At 41.4% G+C, this 22798-nt stretch overlaps 1 protein-coding gene across 14 annotated transcripts in view; it reads right to left on the bottom strand.

Annotated features, from left to right (window-relative positions):
- Positions 1-1439: 1439 nt before the first annotated feature.
- DHRSX (dehydrogenase/reductase X-linked) overlaps positions 1440-22798 on the bottom strand; it is a 343888-nt gene continuing 322529 nt past the window's right edge. For 9 of the 14 annotated variants that reach the window (XM_089904865.1, XM_089904860.1, XM_089904861.1 and 6 more), the window contains 3 exons: positions 20750-22462; positions 18325-18487; positions 1440-10904 (listed from right to left, as the gene is read on the bottom strand). The gene's annotated coding sequence lies outside the window, so the exon portion shown is untranslated. Of the gene's footprint in view, positions 10905-18324; positions 18499-20749; positions 22463-22798 lie in introns of all 14 variants that reach the window. The other 5 variants (XM_089904867.1, XM_089904868.1, XM_089904859.1 and 2 more) reach the window with 5 other exon arrangements.

Below are 22798 nucleotides of genomic sequence, written 5' to 3'. Positions count from 1 at the left end.
TCACACATTGTTGCTTTCCACGCTTGCAGTTAAAATCTTGCTTTCTCGTGGTCACTTGCTATTAAATGTCGCAGCTGTATTCTGAATCTCTCTGCCATCTCTACAGCTGCTGTTAGCATCCTGCCTTTTCTACCTCTGCGTCCGTCCACTCCCATGCATGTCCGGGGTCCCTGAGTTACTAGCGACTGTGTCCATCAGGTGTGCGGTCTCCAGAGCCTTGGCAAGATACATGCTGCACCTCTGCCACAGACCACCAGCCCTTACCTAGTTGATGCCTTATCCTCAGTGCGTCCAGTCCGATGTCATCTCTTTCCAAAACATTCTCTTACACTTTTATTCGCATTGACAAAGCCCTTTTATATATGTATGCATCCTGCATAAAAATATACCAGTATTGTAATGAAATAATTACTTTCCTTTCTCCATCACTTGATTACTTGAGGGCACAAATGAGGAGCTTGTCAGATTTCCACTTGAATCTCCCTGCCTGAAATAAGACTTAAAAAAAAATATTTATTTTTGGCTGCGTGGGTCTTCGTTGCTGCATGCGGGGTTTCTCTAGTTGCGGTGATCAGGGGCTACTCTTTGTTGCGGTGCACGGGCTTCTCATTGTGGTGGCTTCTCTTGTTGCGGAGCATGGGCTCTAGGCGTGTCAGCTTCAGTAGTTGTGGTGCACGGGCTCAGTAGTTGAAGCTCACAGGCTCAGTGGCTCTGTGGCATGTGGGATCTTCCCAGACCAGGGCTCGAACCCGTGTCCCCTGCATTGGCAGGCGGATTCTTAACCACTGCTCCACCAGGGAAGTCCCTGAAATAAGACTTTAAGGGTTCACATGTTATTGATCATTGAAATGATACTGATTGAGTTACCTCGATGTTAATAAGCTGTATTTATTAACTAGAACAGAAGCGTACAGTACCCGTACAGCTACCCGGAACCAGGAGAGTGAAGTAGGGACACATCTAATGACCACGGCAAAGAACTGTTACAGTGAACACCCGTTCAGTAAAACACATCAGTACTTTGGAGTGATGGCAACGTAAATTTAACCCAGATTGTTCATAACGAAAGCGAAATTGAACCAAGAGCTCACCCAGCCCTGCAAACGATCTGTTTTCCTTTGAATTATTCTACTTCTAGTTCACACTGGGAAAAATGATGATATTTTGAGCAGGGAATTTTCAGAAATATCCCACTAAATTTTGCCCCTGAATCATAACCTCAGTAAGTGTCAGGGTACGAAGTCTGCTCTGACCATACTGGCTAGGTCTGCATATTTTAGAGTGACAGCAGTAATGATAGACAAAACAGGAGAGAGGTGGAGGAGAAATTATACAGAATAATGAGGAACTAATACCCAAAGTCTGAAGGAAGTGTATGGGTGTAACAATATAACCTACTTCAGGACAAGGATCTTGGCTTATATAAAAACAAGGTTGAAGAGTTTTAAAAACAGTAAATTTTATACACCACTTTCTAGAACACTTACACATCTTTAATAAAGCAACTCACACCCATGAAGGAAGAAAACAAAGTCAAAATACAATCACTCAAAAAAAGATGGCAAGAAGACAGCAGAATGTGGTCGTGAACCAACATAACACTGTCATGAAGAGAGAGTAGAAATCACAGAAATGGAAATGAAAAGAAAAGCAAGAAAGAATATAACCTGTAGGGAAAATAATGAAGAGACAGAGAGGATAGGTGTAAGAAAAATAAATGCAATGAAACAGAATAAAAAGACATTAAAAAGACTTTGAGGGATATATCTATCAAGAAGACCAATATAAGCATAATTGTCCAGAAAACAGAAAGCCAAAATTATGCTATATATCCGTTATTACAGATTAATCCCCCCAAAATGTCAGAAATAACATCACACTTGAAATCACTCTTTGGAAAGACCCACGTTATGTCAGGAAAGTTAATCTGTCATAAGTTAGACAAAGTATTGGCCATGGTAGACAAGCATCCTTGGCAAAAAGATTAAACCGATTTATAAGTATTAAAATTTATGCAGGCCTCAGTTTCTCTGTAGTAATATGCAGTATTACTAATAACTGATCATACACGGGTCACAAATCTTCAATATATTCAATACAGTAAAATCCTGATTTTTAAATAGGGCAAATGCATAAATGTCTACCCTAAACAAGAGCCGAAACTAACCAAACACCAACAAAAAATAATGATACCGAATTAAATATGTGTAGCCCAGAGGCACCATGTACTTACAGAGGAAATGCTACCCATTAAAATGAGGAAAAACAGAAAAAATGCTTATTCTCACTGTTATCAACATGCAGCATTGCTGAAGTTGGAGGAATTAGCAGTGCAGATAGGCGGTACGAAGGCATAAAAGCGTAAGAAGTTCCCACAACTCAATAGCAAAAAAACCCGCAGTAACTTGATTAAATAAATGAGCAAAGGGGGCTTCCCTGGTGGCTCCGTGGTTAAGAATCCGCCTGCCGACGCAGGGGACACGGCAGCTGGTCTGTGGCAGCCATGCGCAGGGGTCTGTAACAGCCCGGTGCGTGAACAGGAAATGAGGTGTGGATTACATTGTGAGACATGAACCTTCAGACACAGAAAGAACAAGATGTTTACATTTGTAAATGAAACCGGTATCTTCATGTGTGACTGCGTGTGTGTGTGTGTGTGTGTGTGAGCGTGAACACTCGCTTTTCTGTGACCAATAAAAGCGCCTAATGCATTTGTGTGATAAAATTGCTAGTATCTATGAGAAGACCTTTTATTTACTTTTCTCAGTTGCTTTTGCCTCAAGACGATTTCTATACCCTTTCCCTTTCAAAAACTCTACTTGACTACCACCCAGTAACGTTGAACAGAATAGAATTGAAATGAAATGAAACAATGATTTTCTTTTTACAAACATGATTTCAGTTAGGGAAAAAAAATCACATTCCATTAAGTATAAGGTCCGAAACCATGTGTCAGGAGCGTTCATGAAATTATGTGTATGGTTGTTAAGTCTTAGAATCTCTTAGGCAAATATTTGCTGTTTCAGAACAGAGCGCTTTTATGAATATTTGTTGTGCTGAATAAATGACTCTGACTGTGACAGTCCTGTGAAGACACGTGTTTATAGGCAACTTGAGGAAAATGGTTGTCTGTTATCTTTAATCTCTTACAATATTGTAGGGGAGGGGGAGATTTCCCCTTCTACCCCTCTTGAGTCCTTGTGGCTGGACTACTAATAAAATTAACACAAGACAGATGAACAGGAGAAAAGGAAACACATTTTAATTTGTGTGCACAGAGGTCTCCTAGAAATGGGACCTAAGAAGTGGCCAAAGCAGGCGGCTTTTATACTTTTTACACAAAGGAACAATACATTTGTGAGGAATTAACAGGACAAAGGAACACCGGTGTTTAGTTAATGAAGAATCTAATCAGAGTTCGGGCTTGAGGTAGTCAGTTAAAGAAAGAACAGGCTTCTCAGCCCGAACTCCCCGTCTCTGGCCGTAAGGATGTCCTTCTGTGTCCAGATGCAGGGAGGGAACCTTTCACAGGGGGGATGTATTTCCTGCTTCAGGGAGACCGAGAGGAGGGTCAGAATGTCCCTCCTGCATCGGCTGTTTCTTAAGTAACTTTAATTCAAAATAATCAGTATGCCAGGGAGGCACATTTTGGGGTGGCCTGCCTGCACCCCAGCAATATCTATTCCTATTGTGGCCACTCTGCAGGACAGTGCAATCCATGTATAAGAGTGGCATTCTTCACTACTCAGCCATGAAAGAGAATGAAATAATGCCATTTGCAGCAACAGTGGATGGACCTAGAGATGATCATAGACAAATACCCTATGATATCACTTACATGTGGAATCTAAAATATGACACAAATGAACTAATCTACGAGACAGAAGCAGAGTCACAGACACAGAGAACAGACTTGTGGTGGGCCAGAGGGCGGGGGGGAGGGATGCACTGGGAGTTTGGGATTAAAATATACACAACACTATAGGTAAAATAGGTAATCAACAAGGACTTAGTGTAGAGCACAGGGAACTATATTCAGTACCCTGTGATAAACCGTAATGGAAAAGAATGCAAAAAAAAAATGTATGTATGTGTATAACTGAATCACTTTGCTGTAGAGCAGAAATCAACACATTGTAAATCAACTATACTTCAGTTAAATAAAAGAACAGCATCCTTCAAATAAAGGATATCATTACCTATTTGCGTGTGCGCGCTCACATACACACACACAGACACACACACACACACACACACCCCTTTCTTCCATGTAATATCATAATTAGATGGATAAAGGCGTCCGCAGGCGTTCTGTGATGTGTGCGATTCTAATGAAGCCTAGCTCACTGCGTGTAGAACAGTGTCTCTTCACAGACACTTTTTAAAGCACCTGAACAATTTGATGAACATGGAAAGCCTGGAATAAGGAGCGCTTCTATTTTCAGTTATAAAGAATTATCTGTAAAGGAGGGTCATCACTGACCTATTTTTAATACCGAGCAGCAGAAGAGGCAGGTTACTAATTTGAAAGAATCACCACACCTTATCTAAAGGAAAAAGCATTGCCATCTAGTGCAAAACCAACAGAAAGCTTGGACTGTGTAGCAAATAATTAAAGTATACCTGGCATTATTTTATTCTATTTGCATTGTCTACTTTCCATGTTTCTCCTAAGTCGTCAGAAATGATTTAACAATGTCTTGTTAGTACTGTTCTTATTTGAAGTGTAACCAATGAATATAATATGAACTTTTATGGAAAACTGAGACTCCTTTTTAGACGTGGCGTTATTGGCACCAAGAAAACTGTTCTGTTTCCCTTCAAAACACATATAAGGTGGACACTCACTGTAGTCATTTTATTAAGTGCCAATGAGACAAAGTATTTGGTGTCAGGGTGACAGATTGCATTTCTTATTTTCCACCTGTTTTTATATCTTGAAATATGGTGTGTTCTCTTCCGGAAGCTAGTGATTAAGAAAAGTAAACACAGAAACAGAAGGCAAGGCGGAACGTATCATTTCTGTTTACCTGCAGGAAATTATGTATTTAGACAAAATAATAAAAGTAAGCATAATACAGCTTTAATTCTGTATCAAGGACTTTTTTTCTTTTTCCCTCAACATCATTTATTTCATTCTTCACCACTAAATATTGTAAAACTGTGGTGTGTCATTTAAATAATATATATTTTATTGAAGTACAGTTGATTTTCAATGTCATGTTAATTTCAGGTGTGCAGCACAGTGATTCAGTTGTATACACATAACTTTTGTGGATTCTTTTCTCTTACAGGTTACCACAGTATACTGAGTAGAGCTCCCTGTGCACTACAGTAGGTCCTTGTTAGTTGTCTATTTTATATATAGTAGTGTGTCTGTGTCAATCCCGACCTCCTAATACATGTTTATACTTTGAATAGAACTGTTCATTTGTTTAGATTTTACTTTTCTGCCCAATTCTAAGACTGAAAGCACAGCTGGGACAGAGCCTCAGTGTTGTCAAATCTGGGCTGGAAATGGACCTGGGGATGACTGTCAAATGACACCTGTGTTGCTGGACATCCCTTGGGAATTAGAAACAAAGGATTGGGATGGGGGGACCCTGGGGGAACACTGGGGACCCAGCTCAGCCTTGCCGACTGCACTTTCTAGTTCCTCTTTCGTAACCTCCCGTCTCTCATTAGCTGTATCCTCATCTAACACCTATGCCTCTTGCACACGAATGGACTCCTACATCTCGGAATCGTGTCTTCTGACTCCACCGAGGCTGCTGTCAGGAACTCCGATACATTCCCTTCTTCTCAAAGGTGTGGTCAGGGTCCCTAAGAGTAAATTCTCCTTGACAATTAGCGGCACCCCCAGAAAAAAATCATAAGATAAAAATCCCTCCAAATAGCATGAAACATCGCAGACCCAGAGAATTCTCTCTCATCCCGAATCATTTCATTAACCAATTAAATGAATGTCCTATCTTACATGTGAGAATTTTCTCCATTAAAAAAATGTGTACAGATTTTCATAGAAATAGTCGATACTTCATACTTCTTTTGTTGTTCTCTGATGCTAAAGTTATCTATTTTTTGTTCAATTGCATGTTTACAGCAAAAGACAAGTAATTATAGATATTGACTTTGATTTAGTAGGCGGGGGCCCTTGGGGGAAGGAATTAGGGGAGAGAGAGAGAGATACACCTTGGAGATTCGTTGCTGAGAGAAAGGAAACAAAAACAAAGAAAAAAGCAAGTAGTGAAAATCATCAGTCCTGCAAAATCAAGACTGTGTCACAAGTGGCGCTCTCCCTGTAAAACAAAACAAGCAAAAACCAAACAAAATCCATACAAGTTATTCTTTTAGGATTCATGATTATGGATCCTCTGAAACCTCTGTGCGACGCAGGGCAATGGCTCTAAATGGCCCAAAGGCAAAGGTAGAATCCGGTCGAGTTGTTGCTTTTGTAAGTTGCTGTGAGTCTAACTTAAGTATGCCTTTGTTCCTGGTCTTTTTAGATCTTCCCCTTTTGCTGTTTTATCTCAGTTTGATGAGTCTATCTACTGCCTTTTTTTGGTTTCCTTTCCATTTTTGTGGGTCCATGTTTTTCTCCAGTTCTGGAAAATCCTTAGCCATTAAATCTTTGAGTACTGCCCATTTCCTGATTTGCGTATTCTCTTCTGATTAGATGTGTGCCAGATCTTGACATTTTCTGCTTCCTATGTATTTTTCTCATAATTATATCCCCGAACTGCGTTTTTCAGTCCTTTTCTATTTTCATATTCGTTCCCTTAAGCTATAGATAAATTGTTATGCATCTTTCGGATTTTTAAATTCAAAGATTTTCTAAAATGTCAGTATTGTTCTTTTTGACGTGACACCGATTGCTTTCAAAAGTGATACTCACACCCTCAGATTTTTCCTTATCCTCGGAATGCCTTTAAACATTCCAGAGCTGGCTTTTATATTCTTTGTACGATAATCCCAATTATAGTATGGCTTTGCGTTCCTGAATCCTCTCTTTTTGTCGCTCAGAGAGGCTTCTCCTCTTGGATTTTGGTTATTTATTTTGTGATCTCATCTTTGATTCAACATAATTGCAGCATCTGTGCCCTCGGTGGGAATTGCTTTCTCCCAGAGATATTTGCTCTGGCTTCTGCCGGAAGCTAAGATAAATACTGACCTAAGACCAGTTTAGCTCCTGCCAAGAATGCTGCCTGCTAGAGGGCTCCTGGGTCCTGCTCACCCATCTTGTTTGATGGGCCCCGGCCTGAATCGCCAGGTTCCTTCCACGGTGTTCGTATTTAATCCCAAACACACACACACCAAACAAACAAAAACATTTGACCTTGCCCACAGCCTACGTTTCAGTTTCAACTCATCGGATTTGCTTTTCATTGGTTGTTTCACATTGTTTGGGGTTCTTGGGATTTTCTTTCTTTTTTAAAAACTCTTATTCTATTGGGGTAGGAACACTTCACGCGAGCTCTGTCCTCTTAACAAAAATTTAAGTGGATGGTATCGTTGACTCAAGGTATGCTGTTGGACAGCAGAGCTAGAACTCACCTTGCTTACCTGAAACTCTGTGCCCTGTGATTCCAAACTCCCCATTTCCACCTCCTCCCAGCCCCAGGCAGCTCAGAACAGTCTGAGCCCATGGATTGGACTGTCTTAGATTCCACTTATAAGTGGGATCGTGCAGTGTTTGTGTTTCTGTGGCTCGTTTTATTTCTCTTGGCATGATGTCCTCGAGGTTCCTGCATGTCCCATATTGCAGAATTGCCTTGCTTTTAAAGGCTGAATGGTACTCCGTTGTATGGATCTAGCAAATTTTCCTTTTCTCTTCATCTCTCGGTGGACACTTAGGTAGTTTCCACAACTTGGCTCTTGTGAATAATGCTGCAGTGAACATGGTTGTGCAAATATCTCTTCAGTATCCTGATTTCAATCCTTTTGGATAAATACCTTGGGATTTTCTTTCACTTGTTAGGAGATCTGCCAATTCTTAAAGGCTTATAGAAATGTATGCAGGGTCCAGGCTGTATCGTATTACAAGTCTCTTCAGGAAATCCACTCGTGCACACGTAAGAGTTTCCCAGCACCTTAGTGAAAAGGTTTTGAGGATCATCTCAGGAAAAACAGACCTTAATCTTAAGACTTGTATTATTCCCGGATTCTACTCTGCTTATAGAATACAAGTCAGACTCCTTGCCGTTACATACAAGGGGCTCTGTGATTTTTCCCGTTCACGTATTTCGTCGTCTCGTCATCCTCTGTGTCTACACGTGTATTAGGCTCCAGTCATGTTGGACTACTTAGAAACCTTGTAATGCACATTTCACATCAGTCTCCCTCCAGCATCCCTCCACACCCATTCCTTCTACCTTCTAGACACACGGAGAAATCACATCTGTCATCCTGTCTTACAGTTCAGGATGGCACGATTGGGTTCTATCCAGTGACCCGTGGATGGACGCTGCTCCCAGAACTAACCAATAAGTACCTCTGACGTCATGCTACACTGTCTTTCTCTTTCCTGACCTGTGAGTTGAAACCATGATCATTAAGTGCTGGATTCTGGATGCTGGATCATAGGCATTGGGAAAAACGTGCTTTATGTTTGAGACTGGATTTCCCAAAGGTCCATCCTCTGTACTGTGTTCTAGGTCCAATAATTCTGATGGGTTTTATCTGCTAGTCAGTGAAACCATCATAATTCAAAAGTATCCCTCTGAGCTCATTGTGGACAGGATGAAGAGAGGACATTTAGAGAGAACAGACTCCTAAGTACTGAGATTTGGTACTTAGCTAGCAGTGAGGAAGGATGTCTTTTATAGGAGAAACAGGAGAGCTGAATTATCTTCACGTCAGTTGAAAACAAGCGGATTCCCTTCAAATAAAAAGTGACCAAAAGGAGTCGATGTAAAAAGCCTTTGGACATCCCTGGAGAAGCTATAGTTTGTGTTTTCTTTTAAATATTAGTCGTTAAAGGATATCAGGGTACTTTCTCTGGAGTGTTTCTCTATGTAAGGGCTGTGTACTATATCCACCATAATGACTGAGAGATTTCTGGGCTTCACAGATCTGCCAATTCATAATCTGTAGAAGGAAAGCCTGTGATTTGCTTCTTTGAAATCTCAGGCAAGGGACTTCCCTGGCGGTCCAGTGGTTAGGACTCCTGACTTCCATTCCAGGGGGCACAGGTTCGACCCCTGGTCGGGGAACTAAGATCCTGCAAGCTGTGCGGAGTGGTCCCCCCTGCGCCAAAAAAAAAATCTCAGTCAATTCTTGCATGTTCTGTAGTTCGAAAACTATGGACCTAACGACATGCCTGGCAGCCATGTAGTCATTAAACCACCCTCACCGCCACCATTATAATCATCTTATCATAGCATCATATACTACACGTCGTCAGCCAAGTGAGGATTGAGTGAAAGAGTTCACGTATAAAAGAGGGACAAATCGTACTTAACTTTACAGTTCTGCTATGCAACTTGACATGAGTTTTGAACATTTATTTTATTGAAGTATATTTGGTTTACAATGTAGTGTTAATTTCTGCCATACAGCAAAGTGATTCAGTTACATATATATATGTACGGAGGAGGGATGGGCTGGGAGTTTGGGACTCGCAGATGCAAACTATTATATAGAGAATGGATAAACAACAAGGTCCTACTGTAGAGCACAGGAAACTACATTCAGTATCCTGGGATAAACCATCATGGAAAAGAATATAAAACATTATATCTCTATGCGTATAACTGAGTCACTTTGCCGTATAGCAGAGACTGGCACACCATTGGAAAGCAACTAGACTTCAATAAAAAAAATTTTTTTTAATTTAGAAAAAAAGAAGTCTCTTTTGGTAGTTGCATAAGTCATTCAAAGATTGTAACCTTATCTATTTAGATGTGTCATTCCCCACTATTTCATTCTCTCTTTATTGAGATATGTTCATATTGGATGGTCCGGCCAATAAATCAGGTATCACCAATGGAATTCTTTTCAGTTAATTCAGTGCTGGTTAAAATCAGAATGTTTCATTGTAGTAGTTTAAATTAGCTCAGAATATAACGTTAGGGCTGAAACTCCTTAAGTGCTGCTGTTGTTAATTATATATATTTTTCTTGTGTTATAGGGTAATCGCTGCATTCAAATCCCAGAATATTTTAGTTTGCTGTCATGTCCATTTTCCTATTCAGTTACCTCTAGGGATACTTTTTTTTTGCCCAGTATGCGGGCCTCTCACTGTTGTGGCCTCTCCCGTTGCGCAGCACAGGCTCCGGACGTGCAGGCCCAGCGGCCATGGCTCACGGGCCCAGCCGTTCCGTGGCATGTGGGATCTTCCCGGACCAGGGCACGAACCCGGGTCCCCTGCATCGGCAGGCAGACTCTCAACCACTGCACCACCAGGGAAGCCCTAGGGAAACTTTTTATTTACAGTACTGTGTTTAAAAATGACATTCACTAAACACAAACCCCTAAACATTTTTGGTATTTTGATGTGGACCATTGTTTTTTAAAGTCTTTATTGAATTTGTTACAACATTGCTTCTGTTTTATGATTTGGTTTTTTGGCCGCGAGGCATGTGGGATCTAAGCTCCCCAACCAGGGATAGAACACGCACACCCTTCATTGATAAAGTCTTAACCACTGGACCACCAGGGAAGTCCGTAAACATTTTGAATCATATCTTTAAAGCATCAACCTGTGCGTTCTTTTTACTCTGTCTCAGTGGGAAGCAGTGGCTCTTGAGTTCGTCTCTTCTTCCACCCAGAACTTTCTGGGACACAGCTTCATCTTCCTTTGCTTTGTTAAGTCACGGGGTGCAGACTTGATTCGGTACATCCTTTGTTTACCTTCTTGGTACCTTTGTGGCTCTGTAGGGTTTACCTCAGAATCCGTGGGCAACCTTGGGAATGAATTAGGAGAAAGACAGGTTTTGGTTATATCTTTATTTTCTTCAAATGCATATTTTATATGTAAATTTCATGTAACATTGATCATTCGTTGGTTAGGCTGTGAATAAACTGTGCAGGAAACATGCTGAACACAGAGTTTCAGTGTAACTCACATATCTTTGGGGAAGCAGTTGAACATAAATTCAAAGACTCACAGATCTGTGCCCGTAAAGATAGATTGAAATAGTTGAGGTTCGTAACTTGCCTTCCTAAATTCATACAGAGAACTTATATAATTATATCTTGAAACATACACAATAGAAAAGGAGCATAGTCTTCTCCTAGATCAATCTGGAAAGAAACCAAATTTATTCTAATCAAGTATGTCACTATCCATAGAGCTAATAGGAGAGCCATCACTTCTCACCAGAGATACTAATCCACATTTAGATTCCATTTTTAATAGGTGGAATCCACAGCTTTTTTGGTGATTGTTATTTGTATTGAAAAACATTGGGGGAAAACTGAGGAATCTGAATGAAGTATAAAATTTAGTTAATAAAAATGTATCAATATTGATTGATTAATTATGATAAATGTTCAATACTAATATAAGATGTTAGTGATAGGGGAAACAGTGTAGAGTATGCCAGAATACTGTACTATCTTTGCAATAATTTTGTAAATCTAAAATTTTTCTAAAATTGAAAAAGTTATTAAATATGTATATTATTAAATTTTAAAATAATATTTTAAGGCAGTTAGCTTATATGTGTAAGCATGGTGTGGTTGACATTTATTATCACTTTAGCCTATCTATCATCATTGTTCCCTAGAATGGATGAGAAAAAGGGATCTTTACAATATTTTGAATTAAAATAAACTATCCACATTGGGGGAAAAAAAAAAAGAAAAACTGCGATTTCTGACCTAAGACTACCATTTTGATGTTTTCAAGATGAACAAAAAAGGGTTTTCCCCTTGTGTGTGAAATACCAAAGAATGCCTTGAATCCACCAAACTCAGAATACCAGATTTATAGCTGACGGTGAATATGCCAGAGATGCTACATAATCACTGCTTGAGAAATAAATGAATAAAGCTTAAAAAAAAATTACTTTCAACAGTACAGAGGCTGCTGGTATTTATCTACAGATCAAAGAAATAATGCATAGTTCCAGAGTAAGGAATCAGACCAGACAGTGGACAGAAATAATTCGTGCTTTGCTTTCCTCATGACTCTACATAGAGAGACATCTTCCTCTGAGAGGGTTGACTGATGAAAAGTTTTTGTGTTTTTTTCAAAAAGGGCCAAATCACCTTGCAACATTTAACGTGCCAAAGTCTTTGGCAATTTGATTATTTCCAAGACTATCGTAATATTCAAATCTTCCAGCCTGAGTTGCTACAAAACATGTGAATATTTTTAATACACTCTTCAGTCTCTTTGATGGAAAAAGAGAAAATTTTCTATTTCTTTTGGAGAAACAACCATGAAGACCATTTACAAAATATGAAAGGTACATTCTTTGGCAACTGCTGGGAAGAACACCTAGCAATCTTCAGTGTGATCGTGATGACAGTTAATATTGACAAAGTGTGAAATAGGAATGCATCATGGCTCCTGGTAGCGTTGTTATCCGAAGAGAGGAATCCAAATGCCACAAAACCATGACAGCAGAAACAAGACATGAGCAGGTGGGAATTTGGAAAACCATTACATTTAGGATGGATAAACAACAAGGTCCTTCTGTAGAGCACAGGGAACTATATTCAATACCCTGTGATAAACCATAAGGAAAATAATTAGAAAAGAATGTATATGTGGGTATAACTGAGTCAGCTTTGCTGTACCGCAGAAATTAACACAACACTGTAAATCAGCTGTACTTCAAGTAAAAAATAAAGAAGTTGTGGTATATCTATTACAATGGATATAAAAAAGCCGTAAAAAAGAATGAAATAATGCCATTTGCAGTAACATGGATGGACCTAGAGATGATCAGACTAAGTGAAGTAAGTCAGACAGAGAAAGACAAACATCATATGATATCACTTATATGTGGAATCTAAAAAAAATGACACAAATGAACTTATTTACAAAACAGAAATAGACCCACTGAGGGGACTTCCCTGGTGGCGCAGTGGTTGGGAGTCCGCCTGCCAGTGCAGGGGACATGGGTTCGAGCCCTGGTTCCGGGGGGATCCCACGTGCCACGGAGCAACTGGGCCCGTGAGCCACAACTACTGAAGCCTGTGCTCTGGAGCTTGTGCTCTGCAACAGGGGAGGCCACCGCAATGAGAAGCGTGCACACTGCGGCGAGGAGGGGCCCCTGCTCGCCACAACTGGAGAGGGCCTGCGCACAGCAACAAAGACCCAACGCAGCCCAAGATAAATTAATTAATTAATTAAAAGAAAAGAAGAAATAGACCCACTGACATAGAAAACAAACTTATGGTTACCAAAGGTGAGGGGTAAATTAGGAGTTTGGGATTAACGGCTACAAACTAATACATATATAAAATAGATAAATAACAAGGACCTCTACTGTATAGCACAGGGAACTCTACTCAATATTTTGTAATAACCTATAAAGGAAGAGAATCTGAAAAAGAATATATATATATATATATATATATATATTGGGTTGGCCAAGAAGTTCATTCGAGTTTTTCCATAAGATGCTATGGAAAAACCTGAATGAAGTATTTGGCCAACCCAATTTTTTTTGTATATACACATAAATATTGAATCACTGAATCACTTTGCTGTACACCTGAAACTAACACAACATTGTAAATCAACTCTACTCCAATTTTTAAAAAGTGGGACAATAAAATCTTATGTACATAAATTAATATTCTCTAATAATAGGGAATTATTTTAATGAAGAATGAATTCTCTCAGTCACTAGTAATCTAGAAGCACAAATTAATATCTGTTAATAGCCAACTTAATATCAAATAATTGCTCTTTAATAGAACAATGGGAATGTCGTAACTGCCGTATAAGCCACTCAGTTCTTCGAGGTTTTCTCTAATAGACGGAGCTAGGCTATTCATAAAGAAAGTGATTTCACTGAACACTTTATTCTCTTGATGTTCTAGCTATTGCTTTGGCAATCTTCATAAGCCATAATAGGGTAGTGTAACTGCCTTAAAAGTGCCTCGATATCATGTTTCATAGGAATGCCCTTCAAAATGGTCCCATTATGATGGTCTGTATCCTTTGTGTTTTATGTGTGTGATGGTTAACCCCCTGTGATTTTAAGATCTCTGCGTCCGGCAGGAATGCAGAAAGCGAGCACGCTCTATTTCCAAAGTTTTCTTTGTGGCTTTCTTTTTAATTTTTTTCTTAAAGCTTAATTTCTTTTTTTATTATTTACCACCCTAGCCATTTCGAAGTGTACAGTTCGTTGTGTTAAGTATAGTCACATTGTTCAACACATCTCTGGGACTTTCTCATCTTGCTACACTGAACCTCTGTAGCCATTCAATACCAGCTTCCCGTGCTCCATCCTCCCAGACCTTGGTGTACACTTTTCTACTTTCTGTGTCCGTGATTTTAACTATTTAGATACTTCATACAAGTGGAGTCCTACAGTGTGTGTCCTTTTGTCCCTGGCTTGTTTTGTTCAGCATGACGTCCTTGAAGTTCATTCTTGTTTTAGCAGCTGACAGGGTTTCCTTCCTTTTTAAGGCCACATAATTTCTTGGATAGGACACCAAAACCAAAGGCAACAAAAGGAAAAATAGACAGGTGGGACTACAACAAGACATTAGCACATCACAAGAAACAATCAAGAATGAAAAGGCCACCTGTGAAATGGGAGAATCATTGCAAATCGTATATCTGATAAGGGGTGATAATTAAGAATATATTTTTTAAATTTAAAAAAAATAAAATTTTAAAAAATGTAATAATATATAAGGAACTTCTACATCTCAACAATAAAATAAATTGATTAAAAACGCGCAGAAGGGCTTAAATAGACATTTCACCCCAAAAGAGTGACCAATGAGCATGAGAAAAGATGCTTACTATTACTAATGATTAGAGAAATGTACATCTCTAATGAGATATCACACAATGAGATATCACCTGACACCGATCAGGATGCCTACTATAAACACAACATAATCAAAAACAAAAGAAGCAGAAAATAGCAAATGTTGGCAAGGGTGCAAAATTGGAATACTTGTGCACTGTTGGTGTGAATGTAAAATGGTGCAGTTGCTATGGAAAACTGTATGGAATTTCCTCGAAAAATTAAAAATTGTGTTACCATATGACTCAGCAATCTCACTTATAGGTATATATGCGAAAGGATTCAAGCAAGATCTTGAAGATGAATTTGCACACCTGTGTTCATTGCACCATTATTTACAATATCCAAGAGCTGGAAGCAACCCCAAAGGTGAATGGATAAAGAAGAGGTGTTATGTCAAAGCTTAATTTCTTCATAGGTTTCTTTTCAAGGTTTAGGCCCAGCTGTTTAAGTAAAGTGAATATCTTAAAAGCTGGGTGCAAAGTTTTGAACAATGACCAGACCTCTGAGGCTGACATAATTTTTGTAGAGTAAAAGGCAGGAACAAAAAACTGGCCCAGGCAGTGCAGAGAAAATTCAAGTGAAACCTCCAGTCTGAAAGTAAGTTAAAGAAATTAGCAAGGTAAAAAGAAAATTTATCATATACAACAATAGTTTGATAGCGACTTTCCTCTTAACTTCCTGCGTCCACAGACTGATTCATTCAGAGAAAACTTGGTCGTAGACTTTTTTATTGAAGGAGAGTTGATTTACAATGTCGTGTTAATTTCTGCTGTACATAAAGTGACTCAGTTTTATTTATATATATAGACACACACATTCCTTTTTACTATTCTTGTCCATTATGTTTTATCACAGGGTATTGAATATAGTTCTCTGTGCTCTACAGTAGGATCTTGTTGTTCATGCATCCTATATATAAAAGCAAAAGTTTTACTTGAGAGATACTGGTGATTACCTACCTATATAATATTTATACCTATATCTTTCTTTTATATTAATCATCACAATCTACATCTATATTTTCTAAAGTGAAAATTAAATATTTCTTGTGAAAACAGTTTATCTCAATTTAATAGTTATCTACGCATATTTATATTTTCAATGAGTTAGTCTTTTTTTTTTTCAAAATAGGTTACATTGCTAATCTGTAGTGTGTGCATGTGTGTGCGAGGGAATGAAATGACATGGGTCTATGTGAAAATATTTTGAAACCTGTAAATCCATAAAGCACCCTGAATCCTCTTAGATGAAGAACGTGAGGCTCACATATGTCTGGTAAGTGTCTCATGAAAGTGGTGAATAAGACCCAGGTCGTCTTTCAAGGTGCAATTTCAGTCCGTTTCTAAGTAATCACGAGCAAGTTGTTCTCGGCACGTCCTTTTGGTGTTGTGTTTGTATCCTGTTAGTGTATCCGGCAGGTACAACATACGGTGCTTCATCTCATAACAGTGGTTAATGATGCAGTAATCACCGTGGACCCATGATGTCCAGGTATAGATAATAAACGCGTGCATTTCAGTGTATGAACGGAAGCAGTTCACCAGGTGTCCAGCTGCGTGTGTTCCTCTTGGGAATACAGAACCCCCCATTTTAACGACTGTCATAAATTCTTACCATCGCTTCATAACCATTATTAAAATGGTCATGAGTACCGAATTTAATAACAGTTTGATTAGGTAAAATATTAGCCTAGAAGAAGCATTTGCTTTCCATGATGCAAATAAGCTCTATAATGCTCTGAATATCCATTGCTAATTATTTTAAGTCATGTAATCAATATGAAACTTTGAACTGCTTATTTTCAATTAGAAGTAACACAAATTTACCACAATAACAACTAATTTCAAAATATAGTATCTAATCCAATAATGGTTACATGCAGTATCAAATTTAATATAAGTTGACAGAGAAAAGGGTTAAGATACCATTTTCTTAGCATTGCACTGTGTACATCTAATGTCCCCCAATTCTGGAGGACTACCTAATTTATAGTTAATGCCATTTAACATATTCCACCGAGTAAATTAGGCTCTAAGGGAGCTGTGTAAATTAGGTTTTAAAGGATAAACAGAATGGGACGATTCCGGCAGAAAACAGCTGTCCTGCATCTGTCCACATGTCATAACCGTACTCACGTATGCGATCAGTATGGACTCAATTCCTAGAGTTAAAGGAAATCGTAATACTTCACTCCAGCAGTTTAATATGCTTGCATGATTTATTATGCTTTATTAACCAAAAGGAGAGTATACTATTGTAGGCGAAGGTGTTATTATTTCAGAATTGAGAAAACTCAGGTCTCCACGCATGAGAAGCATATTTATGGATGGAGGAAAAAGTGCTAGTCTCTGAGAAGAAACAGAAAGGAGTAATTTGGGGGAAGCAGCATCATTTGCTCACTAAGAAGTTTATCCCGTCGTAGGTAAAGGACAGGAACAGCATAGTATAGGAAAAGCAAAGAGCCCGAGACATTCACCCTTGATCTCATGCTGCCCCCGTGACCACGAGCAAGCAGTTCACATCTTCAGTCTCTAGTTTGCTTGGCTCTTGTTGAGGTTGGGATGTGTTCTGACAATCCCCTTTTGGCCCTAAAACCGTACACTGCTATGATCGCTTCCAAGTAAAGTTATACATGGACATAAACCCTTACGTTCTATTATATAGGTAGAATATCCCAGCATTAATGGAAATGCTGACTATTCTAGGGCATCCACGACCAAATTCCTATCCTGCTTATGTTCTAATTCTACCTGTGTCTGCCTTTTCGTTTTTGGTGTATTCATTGGATAGAGACAAACCATGACATAATTCTGTTTTTCAATAGCTCGTGACAGATCAAACAAGGTCCAAAGGGCTGTACGATAATTAGGGCATAACAACACCTTTAACTACTTCCTAAATTCTGAACACATAGATTATTTTGTCAGATGACAGCCCTGAATCTTAAATAGAAGAACATTGGGGTGCCAGGGTTACCGAACCATACTTGGATCCACTCGGGTCCTGAGGTGCAGTAAAGCCAATCTACTGACCCCGGGAAGTGGCGAAAGAAAGTACAGCGTTTATTGCAGGTGCCAAGCAAGGAGAATGGGGAGCTCATGCTCAAAGGACTTGAGCTCCCCGATGGCTTTCAGGGAAGGGTTGTTTTTTTTTTCCACATCTTTATTGGGGTATAATTGCTTTACAATGGTGTGTTAGTTTCTGCTTTATAACAAAGTGAATCAGCTATACATCTACATATATTCCCGTATCTCTTCCCTCTTGCGTCTCCCTCCCCCCCACCCTCCCTATCCCACCCCTCCAGGCGGTCACAAAGCACCGAGCCGATATTCAAGGAAGGGTTTTTAAAGACAGTGCTGGGGAGAGGGTCCTAGGATACCTGATCAGCTCCTGGACCTTCTTCTGATTGGCTGGTGCTGAGGTAACAGGGTGGTGTTTCGGGGAATCTCAATTATCAGCCATCTGGTTCCAACCAGCCTGGGGTCTAGTGCTTGTGGTTAGCATGTGGTCACCATCCTCCACCCGGGCGGGGGTCTTGGTTTCTGCAGAACAACTCAGAGATATGGGTCAGATTGTTATCTCTGTCCTTTCAGGAGGAACTAGGAGAGCTGTGACTCTATAATTCTAAGCCTTAACTACTTGAGTGTGCTCTTTGGAACACGGGGAAGGTCTAGGATACAAAAGCCTTTTTCTACAAACCAGAAACTGGGGACATAGAGGAGATACTGTACCCGGGAGATTCCCCAAAGAGTCCTCATTTTCCGTCCCCTCTTTTCTTTGATATTCCTCACACCTTAGGGGAAATGGATGGGACAAGAAAGGCAATAAGGTCTTGGATGAAGAGGTTAATCTTAAACTCGGCAGGGGAACTCAGTACTGGGGGACTTGGTTTTGCCGGGAGTCATAACCTCATAGCTCTTGATTGACATTACCAAGGGGAAATGAAAGTTTAAGAATGGGAATTCTAGGACAGGAATGGAAGAAACGTGAGCAGAAAGAGGTTATGTAAAAGCAGTAATGATGCCAAAAAGTCAGCCTCCGTGCACTGGTGCCGAATCAAATCTCAGAGACGGTTGTGGGTGAAGTTGAAAAGAATAGCTTTATTGGTTTTCCAGGCAAAGGGGGACACAGTGGATTCGTGCCCTCAAAACTGTGTGTCCCGGGCTTCCCTGGTGGCGCAGTGGTTGAGAGTCTGCCTGCCGATGCAGGGGACGTGGGTTCATGACCTGGTCCGGGAAGATCCCACATGCTGCGGAGCGGCTGGGCCCGTGAGCCATGGCTGCTGAGCTTGCGCGTCCGGAGCCTGTGCTCCCCAACGGGAGAGGCCACAACAGTGAGAGGCCTGCATAACGCCAAAAAAAACCCCAAAAAACTGTGTGTCCCAACCTGGAGGTGGGGGGCTAGTGAGGAGTTTTGTAGCAATGGTTCAAGGGTGGGGTTGCTGATAAGGATCAGGGTGTGTGCAGGGCCTGCACCCCTTTAATCTGGTTTCAGGTAATTTCTCTGTGTCTTATTTTTAAAAAAATATTTGGCTGCACCAGGACTTAGTTTTGGCGCATGGGATCTTTGTTGCAGCACGCAGGATCTTCAGTTGCGGCATGCAGGATCTTTAGTTGCAGCCTGCGGAATTTTTAGTAACAGCATGTGGGATCTACTCCCCTGACCAGGAGTCGAACCCAGGCCCCGTGCATTGGGAACATGGAGTCTTAGCCACTGGATCACCAGGGAAATCCCTCAGTTAATCTCTTGAACTTTTCTGGTCCCTTTAATCTGGCCTCAGGGGGTCTTCTCTGGAATGAAGAATGATGACAGCTTCCATTTGTTTGGGGGGTTTTAGTGCTGTAAAGAGCTCAAAGATGTTGTCATGTGTATCCTTGAGGGGGAGCCAGGACCTGCCCCAAGGCTGCACTGTTGTTTCTTCACGGCTCCTCCCTTGTCTCTGCATCCCATCCTTCCCTGATTGGCAACTGTTTGCATCTTCCCTTTGGGAGTCAGGGAGGGTTCAGGAGGCTCGAGTCTGTTCCCTACAGACAAGAAATGGGGGACAGAAAGGCTTCCATGCCCAGGAACCCCACAGGGTCCTGCTCAGTTTCAGTAACCCAGAGCAGTGGTGACCAGAGATAACATTCTGTTACCGAGTCTGCTGCCCTGAGATCAGGAAGCCATCATGCTAAATCAGTGGAATCTGTCTAAGATAAACTTGCAGGAAGCATACACATTTAATGCTCATTTTCTAGAAATTGAGTACCTACATCGCCAATCATGGAGCCCTCGTCTTTATTTCTCTTGCCCTTCACTTTTGATCTACTAGTAAATCCCGTTGGCTCTGTGGTCATCAGATGTCTCAAGTCTGATTCTCACTGTCTCCATTTCAGCCGTGCTCTCTCAGTGATGCCCCTAGATGGGTCTCCCTGTTTCTGCTTGTGTGTTACAGACTCCACTGTGCCCCCCTCAAGTGCATACGTTGAAGCGCTAACCCCCAAAGAGACTGTATTTGGAGATGGGGCTTTTAGGGAAGTAATGATGGTGAAATGAGGTCATAACGGCAGAGCCTTGATCCCATAGAACTCCTGTCCTTACAAGAGGAGGGGGGCACACCAGAGTGCTGTCTCCCTCCCTCCCTCTCTCCCTCCCTCCCTCTCTCCCTCCCTCCCTCCCTCCCTCCCTCCCTCCCTCTCTCCCTCTCTCCCTCCCTCCCTCTCTCCCTCCCTCCCTCTCCCCCCTCTCTCTCTCCCCCTCTCTCTCCTCCATGGGAGGACACAGCAAGAAGACAGCCGTCTATGAGCCAGGAAGAGAAATCTCACCAGCAGCCAACCCTGCTGGCTCTTGAATCCTAGGCTTCCAGGCTCCAGGACCGTGAGAAAATACATTTCTGTGTTGAAGCCGCCCATCTGTGGTCCTCTATGACGACAGTCCTAGCAGATAACACAGTGTCCCTCTTTGTCCACTGCTCTCATAAAAGCCAGAGTATCTTATATAAATGAAAATAGGTCGGGCTTCCCTGGTGGCGCAGTGGTTGAGAGTCCGCCTGCCGATGCAGGGGACACGGGTTCATGCCCCGGTCCGGGAAGATCCCACATGCCGTGGAGGGGCTGGGCCCGTGAGCCATGGCTGCTGAGCCTGTGCGTCGGGAGGCTGTGCTCGGCAACGGGAGAGGCCACAACACTGAGAGGCCTGCGTACCGCAAAACAAAACAAACAAACGAAAAAAGGTCATTTGTGCATGTTCTGTTATATAGGTAGAATATCCCAGGATAAAATATTGCAGGTCGAATATAATCTAAGTCTTCAGCACAGCCTCCAAGGTTTTATATGACCCGCTTCCCAATCTTCTCTCCAGCTTTACCTTCTACGCGTCTTCTGTGTTCACAGAAGCATCCTCCTGTCACCGGAGTTCTTCCACATTTGCCCCAGAGTCCCACGGCCCTTTCAGTCGCTTGATCACACACACAGTGGTGCCAGAACAGGTCTAATGGACTTTCCTGAGCACATCAGCGGAATTCTTATCTGTATTTTTCTGTCTTTATCACTCAGCTGTTTGCAGCACGGACGTGTGTACTGGGTGTTTCCTCAATCGTTATTTTAGTTCAAGATTTCAAGCAAGAAGAGACCATCACACTGGCAGGCTTCTAGGTGCTGGGACACAGCAGTGATCAAGACAGACAAAAGCATCAACTCAAAGAGCCTATAAGGTAAAAGTAACCCTTAGAGTATCAGAAAGGTAACAAGCAGAATGGAGAATAAATCCGCAACGAGGATGGGAGGGAGACTGCAGATGGCCATGAACGTGGTCAGAATCAGTCTGCCTGTGAAGTTGACTTTTGGCAAATCTGAAGGAGGTAAGAGGGGAAGCCATGGGGATGTCTGGGGGAAAATTCCAGGAGGAGGGGACCACAAGGGTGTAGACCCTGAGGATGAACATACGTGGTTAACTGGAAGAGCAGGAAGGACACTGGAATGGAGTGAGCCAGGGAGAGAGGGTGGGGCGGGGGGAGGAAGAGACCAGCCAGTGCACTGTCTATAGGTCAGGGAAGAAAGGTGGGGTTTTTTTGTTTCTTTTCCAGTATAGTTTATTACAGTATATCGAGTAGAGTTTTCTATGCTGTACAGTAGGACCTCGTTGTGTGTGTATCCTATATAAACTAGTTTGCATCTGCTAATCCCACACTCCCAATTCTTCCCTCCCTCACCCCGCTCCCTCTAGGCTGATCTCTATGTCTGTGAGTCTGTTTCTGTTTTGTACATAAGTTCATTTGTATCTTTTTTTGATTCCACATATAAGCGATATCATATGGTATTTGTCTTTCTCTGTCTTACTTCACTCAGTATGATCATCTCTAGGTCCACCCATGTTGCTGCCAATGGCATGATTTCATTCTTTTTCATGGCTGAGTCATATTCCACTGTATGTATAGGTAGCACATCTTCTTTATCCGTTCCTCTGTGGATGGGCACTTAGGTTGCTTCCACGTCTCAGCTGTTGTAAACAGTCTGTAACGGGGTCTCCAGAAGGACTCCCTGGGAACATGGCACAGGGTAAAAGTCAAGTCATCTCTCAGCCAGGCACAACCACACAGCTGGGGGCACTCGGGTGAGTCCACGATTTAAAACTAAAGCTGTGGAAGGTAGTTTTCAGGGCGGTGGGAGGGTCCTCTGTGGGTCCAGCTGTGCCACCCTGTCTATCTGGGACTCAGGGGATTCTGTTGGGATGTCGGTCCTCACCTGTGGTTCAGTTGTACAGGTTTCCCTCTAGAAACTGTGCCTGCAGATTCCAGATGTGGTGACGGGCACGCTGCTTCTCAGGCAGCTGTGGAATGCGGACACTGCCGGCCTCCCCCTCGGTCTGCCCCCCTG

This window comes from Delphinapterus leucas, chromosome X (genome assembly GCF_059928025.1).
Source record: "Delphinapterus leucas isolate spDelLeu-1000000601 "Yukka" chromosome X, BTC_Dleu_Yukka2, whole genome shotgun sequence".
NCBI classification, from domain to species: domain Eukaryota; kingdom Metazoa; phylum Chordata; class Mammalia; order Artiodactyla; family Monodontidae; genus Delphinapterus; species Delphinapterus leucas.
The sequence above is the reverse complement of the archived record's forward strand: the minus strand, read 5'-3'. Positions and strand labels throughout refer to the sequence as shown.